Consider the following 13,537-nt stretch of genomic DNA (forward strand, 5'->3'; position numbering starts at 1 on the left):
CACAACAAGCCTGTGAGGAAAATTATATTGAGAGATTGGACCAAGATCACTTAGTGGGCTTCATAGCCGAGTGGGATTTGAACCTAGATCTCGTTGCTTCGAGTCCAACGCTTTAACCACAACACCATGATGTGCTGTGCTGAAATTTCATTGGGCAGCAATCTTATAATTGTTTAATGCCGGCTGGATCTTGCCCATTGTGAGAGAGTGGCGTCTGAGGCATGTTAATATCACTGATACTAAGCTGGTCAGGACTTGCCGGTTTACCTCAGTGGCATTACAAGAAAGTCCCACCAAGCTGCAACATGCAGTCAACAAAATTAGCAGCTGAGGCAAATTCTGAAAGAACCATGCCGTTTGATGAAACGAGGAGCAAAGCACATACTTGTAGCAGACTGCCCTGGAGAATTAGATAAGAAAGGCTAGAACAAAACAAGACCTCTGCTAGACAAATCCAGCTTTGAAAAATATTTTATCGTTACCCTCGGTGATTTACAAAGCGATTAGTTGGTATTCAGTTTTGCAAGCATAGCTGTCACCAGCTGGGATTCGAAAAGGTATGCTTCACTTCAGGCAGGAATTAGTCACGATGGCATCGTCTGGTTCACAAGATGTCCTCGAGGGAGTCAGGGAGAGGATCAGGCTCGTACAATTGCAATTTTCTGGTTGCTAGCTTCGTCAGTTCATGCAGGGTGGACTTGGGTCTTTCAGATTTCAGCGGCGCCCCCTGCAAGGCCAAAATCCAGTGTTTCTCACACCTCTTGTCTTGTGTTCAGTATGTGCTCTATGTCATAGTTGCGCTGCCCTAAATTCGCCTCTGATTCGTGCACCAAGGGAATAACTAGAGAAGAAGCTACAGAGGTGGCAAAGGGATAAATTCTTCTGCTAATTCAGGAGGCTGCTGCTTTCATCTACAATGACAAAAGCCCAATTCCACAAATTAATTGGGAGCAGAATCTATGTAACTCCATGCCCCTAGCATCCTATCTCTCTTAAGACCTTAGGACCAAATCCACAGACTCCCTGCACTTTTCTGGAGGACATAGAAGTGAATCCGTGGGACCACCCGAAAATGTTTGCAGGTGCGAACGGTATTGAATGTGGGATCCAGTTGACTTCCCCAATAGCATCAGCAGCACAAATGATCAGGAAGGTGCAAGAAGTCCTTGTTTGGCTTTGCCTGTTTGGGGCTCTAGCGCCACCTACTGTTGGTCTCCAAGTCTTCTGTCCTACAAGTCCTAATAGGCAGAGGCGCTGCTCTGGCACCCAGACTGGCGCATATGTTGTGCACCCAGGGGCAGGGCTAGCCACCTGCACGGCGGGGCTAGCATCCCAGGGGGGTGGTGCTGCACCCGCCATACACCCCTTCCTCCGCCAGTGCTAATAGGCAGCAGGAATCACTGCAATTACAGAAGAAGAAAAAGAGGCAACAGGAAGCAAGTGAGTCACAATATTTCACAGATTCTCTCCTTCCATTCAGGATGCATGTCTATAGTGACTCATGGAGAAATATAACAGATGGGCTCCACTCAGAGAATGACATGGAGTAAACCTTTTGAGTGTAAAAGCTAAGTGTGCTTCCAATTTTATTTCAGAAAAATGTGCTTCTGCTATCCAAAGTATGATGAAAAAATACTACTAGAATACTAAAAAAATGCTAAAGTAGTATGACAAATACTATTTTAATTATTTTGTAGGAGACATTTCAGCTGGTGTGGGGTTTTTTTTTACCCCTGTATATCTAGTCAGATGCGCCTATTGGAAAGTATTAAAAGCTGCATTTATCCTCCTCTGCACCTTACAAATAGCACCACTGACACTTCTACACAACCAGCAATAGGAATGTAACCCTGCAAAGTTCAAGTCAAATACCCTGAGCTGAAGACTGCCTGGCTGAGTCAAGCTTCAGACATTGTTCTGTGATTTATTAAGGTAATTTGGGTTAATGTTTCACAGCAGTGCGTTTATATTAATCTAAATGTTGGGTGTGGGGGAGTGACAGGTTGCAAAAGATCGCTTATCAGCCTTCCAGCTCTAGAGTCTATGAGGATTCTTGTATTTCCAGATGCCTCCTCTTGTCATTTTCAGGGTTCTTCGGCTCCCCTTTGCAAAACGGTCTGCAGAGTCAGAGGGGAGTGGTCAGAGGGAGAAGACCGGCAGGAGGAGGAGTCAGAAGCTGGAGAGGTAACAGGGCTTAGTGAGCGGGGAGACTCTGTGGCAGAGAGCATCCCAGAATCAGGAACTGAAGCAGGAGAAGAATCATAGAAACATAGAGTTGGAAGGAAGCCGAGAGGCAAAGATGGGTCAGGCTTATGAAGAGGCATGAGGGTCTCCCCACCATTCCAGACGTCCGGCCTGAGGATTTACCAATGACTGGTGCCTAGCCTAGCATTGCTTCCCTGAGTTCGGGTTCTGCCATGACAGGCTGCAACCACCGCACACCCAGAGACTGGGTAAGTGGCCATTAGCAGCCAGAGGCATGAAGTGAGAACATTCATAAGATAAATTTTCTGTGTCGCTGGGTGCACATTCCAACAACAGCAATGGAGGGGGCAGGAGAAGCCAATCTGAGGTGCCGTTTTTATCACCTCTCTGTGATATGCGCATTATAAAATACGCAGGCGCATGTACATCCAGCTCGGGGGTGTCTCTTGGCTTTAGGCGTTTTCATACTACCTGTGTGTTGGCTGTGGCTGATGGGAGTTGCAATGCTGGCTGAGGCTGATGGGAGTTGTAGTCCAAAACACCTGAAGGACATCTGGTTAACCAAGGCTGCTGTACACGTTTCCAGGCTTATGTGGGAATGACAGAGGTGATGGCAGCAGCCGTCATGCTTGGTGAGGAAATTCATGAAAGGAATCCCAAGTCTTCCCACTGCATCAACACAGCAAATATAGAATTCCTGCCATGTGGTATTCAGGGTAAAGGTAAAGGTAAAGGGACCCCTGACCATTAGGTCCAGTCGTGACCAACTCTGGGGTTGCGGCGCTCATCTCGCTTTATTGGCCGAGGGAGCCGGCATGACTAAGCCACTTCTGGCGAACCAGAGCAGCACACAGAAACGCCATTTACCTATTTATCTACTTGCACTTTGACGTGCTTTCGAACTGCTAGGTTGGCAGGAGCAGGGACCGAGCAACGGGAGCTCACCCCATCATGGGGATTTGAACCGCCGACCTTCTGATAGGCAAGTCCTAGGCTCTGTGGTTTAACCCACAGCTCCACCCACGTCCCGGTATTGAGGGTATCACCCCTTTAAAGGAGCAATAAGAATTATAAACAATAATTATTAACAGCACACCTGGAGATTATGGTGACATTTTTACACACACAGACCCCAACACTAATTTGAGCAACCAAACAACGGGGATATTTGTTTCTTCTCTATATTGCCTCCAGTGAATAATAACACAGAGAGAATTTCCCCTCATGAGGTCTCACATTATCGTTATTCCCCCCCCCCTTTGTTAGGAAACACGTAGGCTGGAAGTGTTTGCTTTTCCTCTGGCCTTATCGTATTTAATTAAAGCTCTTAAGAATGTTTCTGATAAAGTAGTGAGTAGACTATTCTGTGCCTTACGCAAACAACCATTCTCCCACAGTCGATGCCTTAAGAAAAGCCTTGGTTAGGGGCGAATGCTGCAGTTTGAAAGGGATTAATGGGCAGAATGTGACCTGTCACTTTCTAGCCATTATTATCAATATCCACGAAGGCTATTTCCATCAAGGCTGGCTCCCAGTTAAATTTTTCTCATTCTTGAAGTTCCTGCCCTCATCCCTTTAATCTGCTCTTGCCGGCTTGTAGCAGCTTCAGCCTGTGGTATGTTTGTGTGTGGTAGTCAGACAATGTTTGCAGCCCAATCCTAGGTGTGTTTTCATGCTGAAGGAAGTCCCACCATCTTCACTGGAGCCTACTCCCAAGAAAGGGACTGTTGAAGACTGCAGCCTCTGTTTTGAAATACGAGCCGCCACTTAGGGGTGCTTTCAAACTGCTAGGTGGGCAGGAGCTGGGACTGAACAACGGGAGCTCACCCCGCTGCGGGGATTCGAACCGCTGACCTTATGATCGGCAAGTCCTAGGCACTGAGGTTTTACCCACAGCGCCACCCGCATCCCCACTTTTTCTTAGGACATCCCTATTTCCATCAGGAAGACAGGAGTGCCTGGCGTGCTCTGGTCCATGGGGTCACGAAGAGTCGGACACGACTAAACAACAAAATTTCCATCACAGAAATGTTGGAGGGTATGGAATAGGATGTCCCTGTTTTCATTGGAGAAATGTTGGAGGGTATGCAAAAGGGCTTCCACTTGGGCAGCTGGACTTTCCACCCTCGCCTCCCCCTGTGCACTGACCGAGCCAGCAGTAAATCACACTTAGCAAGCTGCAGTTAACTCTTTACAGTCATACCTTGGGTTAGATGTGCTTCAGGTTGAGCGTTTTCAAGTTATGCTCTGCGGCGACTCGGAAGCAACAGAGCGCGTTACTTCCGGGTTTCGCCGCTCGCACATGCGCAGACACTCAAAAGGACGTCACGCGCATGCGCGGAAGCGACAAAACGCGACCCACACAAGCGCAGATGCGCAGTCGCGTCTTACGTTTTACTCAGGATGCGAACGGGGCTCTGGAACGGATCCCATTCGCATCCAGAGGTACCACTGTATTAGCAAAACTGGATCTTCACAGGAGTGTCAGGCCTTGCCCCCACGAAACAGTTGCTGAGATTAAGATTCCTGCCTGCCCACGGCCGGCTATGTCTCCTCCTGCGGCATTCTTGCCCAAAAGTCTGCTGGGCCCACTGGGTTAGAAGAACCAGAGAGGCAATCTTCTGGGAACAAATGGGATCATTAGTAACAGGAAGAACACGCCTCGTTAAAGTGTGCCTGTTAACGTTCCTAGGGTGTTTGGGTGTGTGGGTGTTGTATTATCAGATATGCTTCTCTCCAGGCCCCACCATTTGCCACTGAAGCCACAGAACCCTGAGGGTCAGCATTCATAAAGTTTACGACACTAACCCTTTATCTGTTTTGGCAATCAGCTGGCTCCTATTCTTTGTTTGCTGTGAAAACAGAAATCTTTTTTCCCCCCAAGCCAGCTTGTAAGCAAATGAAAGAGCCACGATTGTACTCAGGTGTGGTGCTTTCTTCTCAATGTGCTACAGGAAAAGAATGGAGGCAATGCTCCCAGTACGTTTCCGAGCACAATTCAAGTACAAGTCTTATAGAGCAAAAAATACGGTAAGTTAGGCTTCGAGAAGCCCAAGGTTGCATAGTGGGCTTTGTGGAATTTGAACCCGCTGTGTCTTGATCTAAGCTCAACACTCCAGGCACTATATAATTTCCATGCTAGTGTTGCAGGAGGATCCAGTCTTCTCTCTCTTTCTCTCTCAGGTCAGAGCTCTTTCTCCACCTTTGGAGAGGTAGATCTAATGTATCTTTTGGCACCTTTTTCCATTCTGCCTGATGGTGTGTAGTGTGCCACACACACACACACACCACTGCCAGGACTGCCTACGCCTGCTTCCATCCGTTTTCAAATGGACACACTGCAGAATCAACCTCCTCCCACGAGCTTTTATTTCTTGAATGAAATCAGTTTCTCAAGAAGTACTTTTCAGGGCCAAAAATATATATGCGATAGATCTAGATTGTGCAGTGGTACCTCGGGTTACAGACGCTTCAGGTTACAGGTGCTTCAGGTTACAGACTCCGCTAACCCAGAAATAGTACCTTGGGTTAAGAACTTTGCTTCAGGATGAGAACGGAAATTGCGCGGCCGCGGTGGGAGGCCCCATTAGTTAAAGTGGTACCTCAGGTTAAGAACAGTTTCAGGTTAAGAACGGACCTCCAGAACGAATTAAGTTCTTAACCCGAGGAACCACTGTATATGGACTGTGTGGGAAAATACTCGGTCTCCATTGATTCTAAAATAAAATGCTGTGTTTGTAGGCAGCTGAAATCCATGGAGGGCAGTGCAGATTGCTTTAATGTGGAATGCATTTCCAAATTGGACAACTGTGCTGCCCTAAATCACAACACTTCAGCCATCAGATATCTCCCTGCACAGCCTTCAGCCCACAACACTCACAGCAATCAGTGTATTTTGATGTGAGCAGAGGGAACCATCTTATTTCAAACCTAGACAGGCTATGCCAACATTTTTCTCTGGGGGAAGTTGTTATCTGCAATCTTTTACAAAGGAAAAGGGAAGCTAACATTTATTGTGTAGTCTCTGGAGTCTTGGTAAGGACTGTCTCAGTTATATTCTTTATGTCCTGGAACACAGAGATGAGAGAGAGTGTGTATTTTATTTTATTTTATTTATTGCATTGCATTGCATTGCATTGCATTTTATTATGGGTACATAATGCTTCGTACAAGGCTAACCCCCAGTTTGAGAGTGCCATCCATGGGTAGGCAAACTAAGGCCCAGGGGCCAGATCCAGCCCAATCGCCTTCTAAATCCAGCCCCGGGACGGGAATCAGCGTGTTTTTACATCAGTAGAATGTGTGCTTTTATTTAAAATGCATCTCTGGGTTATTTGTGGGGCATAGGAATTCGTTCGTTTCCCCCTCTCAAAATATAGTCTGCCCCCCCCCCAAGTCTGAGGGACAGTGGACCGGCCCCCTGCTGAAAAAGTTTGCTGACCCCTGGATCTGTTCCCCAAACATATTTATCTGGCCCTCCAAGACCCTAATCACTTTGGTAGTGGGGTCAAGAAAGAAAGAAAAATGACACAGTGCTGATACAGTGGTACCTTGGGTTACAGGCGCTTCAGGTTACAGACTCCGCTAACCCAGACATAGTACCTCGGGTTAAGAACTTTGCTTCAGGGTGAGAACAGAAATCGCACGGCAGCAGCGGGAGGCCCCATTAGCTAAAGTGGTACCTCAGGTTAAAAACAGTTTCTGGTTAAGAAAGGACCTCCAGAACAAATTAAGTTCTTAACCCGAGGTACAGTACCACGGTATAGGCAGAGGACAGCACCCTGATGGAGAGAGGCAGATGACTCCTTCATCAGATTGATCACTTAATGAGCAGAGATTGAGAGCGATAACTTCCTTGACTGATTTGCACAGATCAACTAAGGCTGAGGGAGGTTGCCTGCCTCTGCGTGTGTGTGTGTGTGTGTGTGTGTTTGTCTGTCCGTCTGCCTGTGTGTTCTATGTGTGTGTGCATGGGAGTGTATGGAGTGGCCATTTGCTCTCCTACTTTTAAGGCTCGCCAGGTTCTGGGAAATGGGTCTGGAATGCTTTCTAGTGACAACGTGGCAGCCAGCTGCTGCTCCAGCTCTGCCTGCTCCTCCTCTCCCATTATTTCCCAACTTTTCCTCTCATCTGCCTATGAGCTATGACCTCCCACAAACCACTGTTGTAAATCTATACTGTCTTCCTCTTCTTCCTCCCTGGAAGGGTCAGGGTGGGGAGGTGGTCTCCACCACTCCTCCTTGGCTATGCACAAGGTGGCCATGAAGGAGTCACGAGCACCTGATTGGCTAGTACCTGTGACATCTTGAGTTTCCTACAATGCCCTTGTGGAACTTTGTACTGTGAAAAGCTAAAATGACAGCCCCCCAGTGGGGTCTGGGAAATTAAAATAACAGCTCACTCATCAGAGCACTGCTGCAGCCCACCACAGCTACCAAATAAGGCCAGCATGGACTTTGAAGACACTAGAACGCAGGACGAAAACGAGAAACGTGCTAAGAGGAAGGCACGTTTGGCAAGCCATCACCATGATCAACTCCCACCTGGAAACCCATGTCCCCACTGTGGAAGGACGTGTGGATCCAGAATTGACTTCCACAGTCACTTACGGACTCACTGTTAAGACCGTGTTCATGGAAGACAATCTTACTTGGCTACGAGTGATCGCCAAAGAAGAAAACTATCTCAATTATATAAGAACAAACATACTTCTAGGTTCATTTTTTATTCTATTTTTAAAGGAAAAGTCAGTAATGGATACACACATACAGGGTCCTACCCACTCCTACCAGCTTCAAGATATTCCTTAGATATAGGTGAGGTTATTTCAGAAGGCCTGTTCGCTATATGAAAAGCTTGTTTGCTTCTCTCTTTCAAACCAGCTTAGGGTCATGATGTGAATGGTGTGACTAAGAATTTTGATGAAAACAACTGCTTTTGTCCTTCCTGTCAGCTGCCACAATCAGAGAGAGAGAGAATTTGTGTGTGTGTGTTTCTTGCATTTGACTGCCCCACAGCGAAGAGAATCAAGAGGAAATATTCTCTTTGAAGTCTTTGTGCTGTGTGCTTTAAAAAAAAAGTCTTAAGGCAGCAGCGATGTGTTCTTCAAAGAAGACAAGCCAACTGGATATAAAAAGCACCCATGTTCTCCTATACCCACCTGTGCAGCAGACCACATGAATTTTTTACCAGCAAAGTCTAATCAAAAAGCGCTTCTAAGGAGCATCACATGGAATGGAATGTGTGTTGGGGAGGGAAGGAAATGTCTCTTGAACAGAAATTCCAGTGTATAGAAATGCCGGCTGGGTAATCTTGAAGCCGCGTCCTGAATAGCATCTCTGTGCTAATTCCTCTGTCCTCAGAAAGACAAAACAGAGGACTGTAGTCCAAGATCTGGTTAGCTATTTGAAATCAATATGTGAACTTCAGCCTACTACTGCTCCTGGCCATGTGCCACGCTCCTTCCTGCCCGTTCTGCTTCCTCCCTAGCTCTCTTCAGATGCCTATTCCCACCACCACTCCCATCATGGAGAGCCATGTAGAGAGGAACATCTTGGCTCCTTTTCTTGGTGCTTCTTTTGCTCTTAAAGTTGTTAGGAGATCCCCCATTCCCCTCACAGGGCTACAATTCTCAGAGTTCCCCATGCAAAGGGATTGGTGTTAAACTTATCTGGAAATTGAAGCGCTGTAGGGGGAATAGGGGGCCTCCAAACTATACGCAGCACCCTTAAAAAAATACATCTCCCAGAATTCATTGCTGTTTACAGTTGTATCACAGTGCTTTCAATGCATGGTGTGAAAGTGTTCCTTCCCTACCACAAAATTCCATTACAATGTAGTTAGTGGAGAGGAGTAATAATTTTGAATCACTGGTACTTTCTTGGGGATCTGATCAAAAAGAGCTGCTCTGTACACTTTTGAATTTTTTAGCTTTTTCTTTTGCATGTATCACACACTTCTTTGAGCGCATTTATGTGGAAAAGTGGGAGCCAGAATGAAGTAATCCATAACAATTCACTTTGTATCTCTCTTGTAAATGCAGGTTGAGGGTGAAATGATAGATCATGAATAACTTGGATTACCTCAGGTCTGCTCACAGGGGCAAACCTTGGATTGTTGTTGTTTAGTCATTTAGTCGTGTCCAACTCTTCGTGACCCCATGGACCAGAGCACGCCAGGCACTCCTGTCTTCCACTGCCTCCCACAGTTTGGTCAAACTCATACTGGTAGCTTCGAGAACACTATCAAACCATCTTGTCCCCTGTTGTCCCCTTCTCCTTGTGCCCTCCATCTTTCCCAACACCAGGGTCTTTTCCAGGGAGTCTTCTCTTCTCATGAGGTGGCCAAGGTATTGGAGCCTCAGCTTCAGGATCTGTCCTTCCAGTGAGCACTCAGGGCTGATTTCCTTCAGAATGGAGAGGTTTGATCTTCTTGCAGTCCATGGGACTCTCAAGAGTCTCCTCCAGCACCAGAATTCAAAAGCATCAATTCTTTGGCAATCAGCCTTCCTTATGGTCCAGCTCTCACTTCCATACATCACTACTGGGAAAACCATAGCTTTAATTATACAGACCTTAAATCTTGGTTACAGCTCCTTATTTTGGAGCCAGCTGAAGCACGAGCCTGGATCTGGATGACACACTAAACCAAACCATGGTTTCTCACAGCACTGGCGGAGGAACAGGAGTGCAGAGGGAGTGGACCACCCCCGGCACCACTATTCCAGTAGGGTGCCACACCCACAGTCAGTGCACCACGCCCCCAGAACACGTGCCACGCCCTCGGGTGGCGGGCCACGCCCCCAGGTGTGTGTCACGCCCCCGGGGGCGCACACCATGCCCACTGGGGGCACCAGCCACGCCCCCGTCTGCTCTCCGCCCCCGGTAGCGGAGCATGCAGCTTCGCCACTGCAGGTGAGCAAAATGGTCAGAGAGGAGAACAAAGTCGTGACCATCACCACTGAGAGCCAGTGTGGTGTAGTGGTTAAGAGCGGTAGTCACGTAATCTGGGGAACCGGGTTCGTGTCTCCGCTCCTCCACATGCAGCTGCTGGGTGACCTTGGGCCAGTCACACTTCTGTGAAGTCTCTCAGCCCCACTCACCTCACAGAGTGTTTGTTGTGGGGGAGGAAGGGAAAGGAGAATGTTAGCCGCTTTGAGACTCCTTAAAGGGAGTGAAAGGCGGGATATCAAATCCAAACTCTTCTTCTTCTTCTTCTTCTTCTTCTGGAAACCCACATGCTTGTGTGCTCATGATGTGAACCATAGGTGCTAAATAAAATTGTACATGCTCTTTCATGACAGATTGGCCACTGTGGGTGAAGCATACATAATCGTGCCACGGTTACCTCAGACAGTACTCAAATGGTTACTTATTTTTCAGTGGTTACCCCAGTGTTATACCTATGAATTAAGACTTCTCTCACACAACAGGGAAGGGGGTTGCTTTGCTTGTTTATACAAGGGAAAGCCTCTTTGTTGTTGTTACAGCTGAGAGCTACCACCACCTTGTGTTTACGTCTTTGTTTAGCCATTTACAAATCTCTCCTTTTGCTCAAGTAGCTAATGAGCAGCCCTGCTGTGCCGAGTTGCTGAGGTTGTTAGCATATCTTCAGAAGGAATAGTGGTTACATAGCGCTAGCTGCCATTCCTACTGAATGTCAAGCTGGTCCCAGCCTGTGGAATTTCCTAAATACATTTTCTCACCAGGAGGATCCTGTCTGATCATTCCAACCCACTCATTACATTTCCTTCATCCTTTGGTGTTGAGATGATACAGAGGCCACAGGAAGTGAGGAATCTGTATTTTGGATGTGCATATAAAGCAAAAAAAAGGGGGGGAATGGAGGCAGTGAGAGATTTTACTTTCTTGGGCTCCATGATCACTGCAGATGGTGACAGCAGCCACGAAATTAAAAGACGCCTGCTTCTTGGGAGAAAACAATGACAAACCTAGACAGCATCTTAAAAAGTAGAGACATCACCTTGCCAACAAAGGTCCGTATAGTAAAAGCTATGGTTTTCCCAGTAGTGATGTATGGAAGTGAGAGCTGGACCATAAAGAAGGCTGATCGCCGAAGAATGGATGCTTTTGAATTATGGTGCTGGAGGAGACTCTTGAGAGTCCCATGGACTGCAAGAAGATCAAACCTCTCCATTCTTAAGGAAATCAGCCCTGAGTGTTCACTGGAAGGACAGATCCTGAAGCTGAGGCTCCAATACTTTGGCCACCTCATGAGAAGAGAAGACTCCCTGGAAAAGACCCTGATGTTGGGAAAGATGGAGGGCACAAGGAGAAGGGGACGACAGAGGATGAGATGGTCGGACAGTGTTCTCGAAGCTACCAGCATGAGTTTGACCAAAGTGCGGGAGGCAGTGGAAGACAGGAGTGCCTGGCATGCTCTGGTCCATGGGGTCACGAAGAGACGGACACGACTAAATATAACAGTCTCACAAACCTCCCAATACAAAATAGTCATTTTAGAGTTCTCCGAGGCCTAAGTGTAAAATTTAAAACATTGTACTGTGCACTGACATTGTGTGTAGTTGAGGTCTGTACCTTTTGAGTGAAGTTACAGGTCTCCAAAGGACCATCTTCTCTCCAGGATTTGTGTGTGTGTGTGCGTGTGTGTTTTCAAGGTCACGATTCCCAGCTCAGCATATTTCTACCCACTGCAAGTTTCAAATTGCCAGTTGCTTGAGTGATAAATACTGTTTATATAATTGGATTAACAGCTCCTGTTTGTCATTCGCTCATCTTGCAAATGTTCCTTTTGGCAAGTAGTGCTTTACTACCTGGGACTTGATGTAACACGGGGGCGGGGGGGGGCAGAGTATACAAAAATACTTTGATGTGGCCTGTAGCTTCATTTGAAGCAATCAAAACGGATTCAGTTCTTCAAGAGACTGAACAAGTCCTTACCCATTCATTTTCACTTGGGAGAATTAAGATTCTGCCTGTGAATCTCCTTCATCTGTGCAGCTACTTTTCTTTCTCACGCAAGTAAGAAAGAGGTTACATTCCTCGTCTCGTCCGCACCAGTTTTCTTCCCTTCTTTGATGATGTACATTTAAAAATAAATGCAAGAATGCTGAAAATTTCAGCTGCGCAAAAATAGGCGTTAGTGCACAGTGAGGCTCCGCAACTTTCTTGGGAGCAAGTCTCTTTGAACTTAATAAAGCTTGCTTCTGAGGATTGGGCTGTCAGGCCACAAACGTCAAAGGGTGGCAGTAGTTTCAGAGATAACTCACACAGGGCTGGCCCAAAACATTTTGGCACCTGAGGTGAATCTCAAAATGGCACCCCGCTCCCCCAGCAGGGAAGAAGAATAGAGGGGATCTTCTTGATATAACTACATCTCCTATTCTCTACCTTCCTTATGATTCAGGTCAGCATTTGCTGACATAATAATGTCAGTTCCTACGTACTTCTTAAAATACAGAGAATGACAGGTTTAATGGTACAAGTGACTTTCTAGACCTCATGGTAAAAGTGCTAAATCTGAACATGTGTTCAGATCCAATGTGGTTTTCAGTATGGCATGAGAGCAATCATCTGAATTGGACTCTGTCTCAGGCTTCTAGAAGGGTCAATAAAACAAAATAAATATATATACGTATATCAGGAACAAGGGGGGTGGGAATGACTGCAGATATTGAGCGATCAGGCCCTTCTTTGGGTCCCACCACCCACTGAGTTTTTCTTGGTGGAGGTGGTCCCCATGACATGAATAGGATATACTAGAGCTACAAAACCGATTCATTTATATTAGCTGGAAAAACATTTTGTTTATTTTCCCAGGCTACTAGAACAATGCTCTTGCATACAGCCCTTCTGCTTCGCCACGTCTGTTTCTGATTTTGATTGATGCTGATTGCATTACTGTATAGTATTATGTTGTGAGCCACCCACAGGACTCTTTTGTGGAAAGGCAGGATGCAAATCTAAACATAAATGTAAATAAACAGAGCGGTGCCCTTGCGCGAAAGGTCCCAGATGACACAGAAGAAGGATGGAGCAGAGAAAAATAATAGGTTTCCCTTTGAAAAGCTGTGCCTCTGTTTTCAAGGCTCCAGCATCCCTTAATTTATATACTGAGAGATGTGCCTCCTATTTCCAAAGCTCTAATACAGAAGGAAGAAGCCAAGAGCAGTTGATGTCTCCTTAAATTAGGAGCAGCGTGGCATGAGATGACTCAATATTGACATAGTTCCTGCTTCCATACAGCTGCTGCCACAGTATTTTTACCAGCAGTGAGGTCTGTTCATAGTCTCGACATCATCCATATATTAATATTGTTACAAAAGGTGCCTCCCCCTCTCTCTGCTGAGCGG

General features: G+C 46.5%; 1 protein-coding gene across 2 annotated transcripts in view; it reads left to right on the plus strand.

Annotated features, from left to right (window-relative positions):
* Window positions 1-1,508: 1,508 nt before the first annotated feature.
* Window positions 1,509-13,537, plus strand: part of PRAG1 (PEAK1 related, kinase-activating pseudokinase 1) — an 85,806-nt gene continuing 73,777 nt past the window's right edge. Inside the window, exons 1-2 of one of the 2 annotated variants that reach the window (XM_083481662.1) lie at window positions 1,509-1,932; window positions 2,089-2,184. The gene's annotated coding sequence lies outside the window, so the exon portion shown is untranslated. The other variant, XM_083481661.1, reaches the window with a different exon arrangement.

This window comes from Podarcis liolepis (genome assembly GCF_965112155.1).
Source record: "Podarcis liolepis genome assembly, chromosome: 17".
Classification (NCBI taxonomy): domain Eukaryota; kingdom Metazoa; phylum Chordata; class Lepidosauria; order Squamata; family Lacertidae; genus Podarcis; species Podarcis liolepis.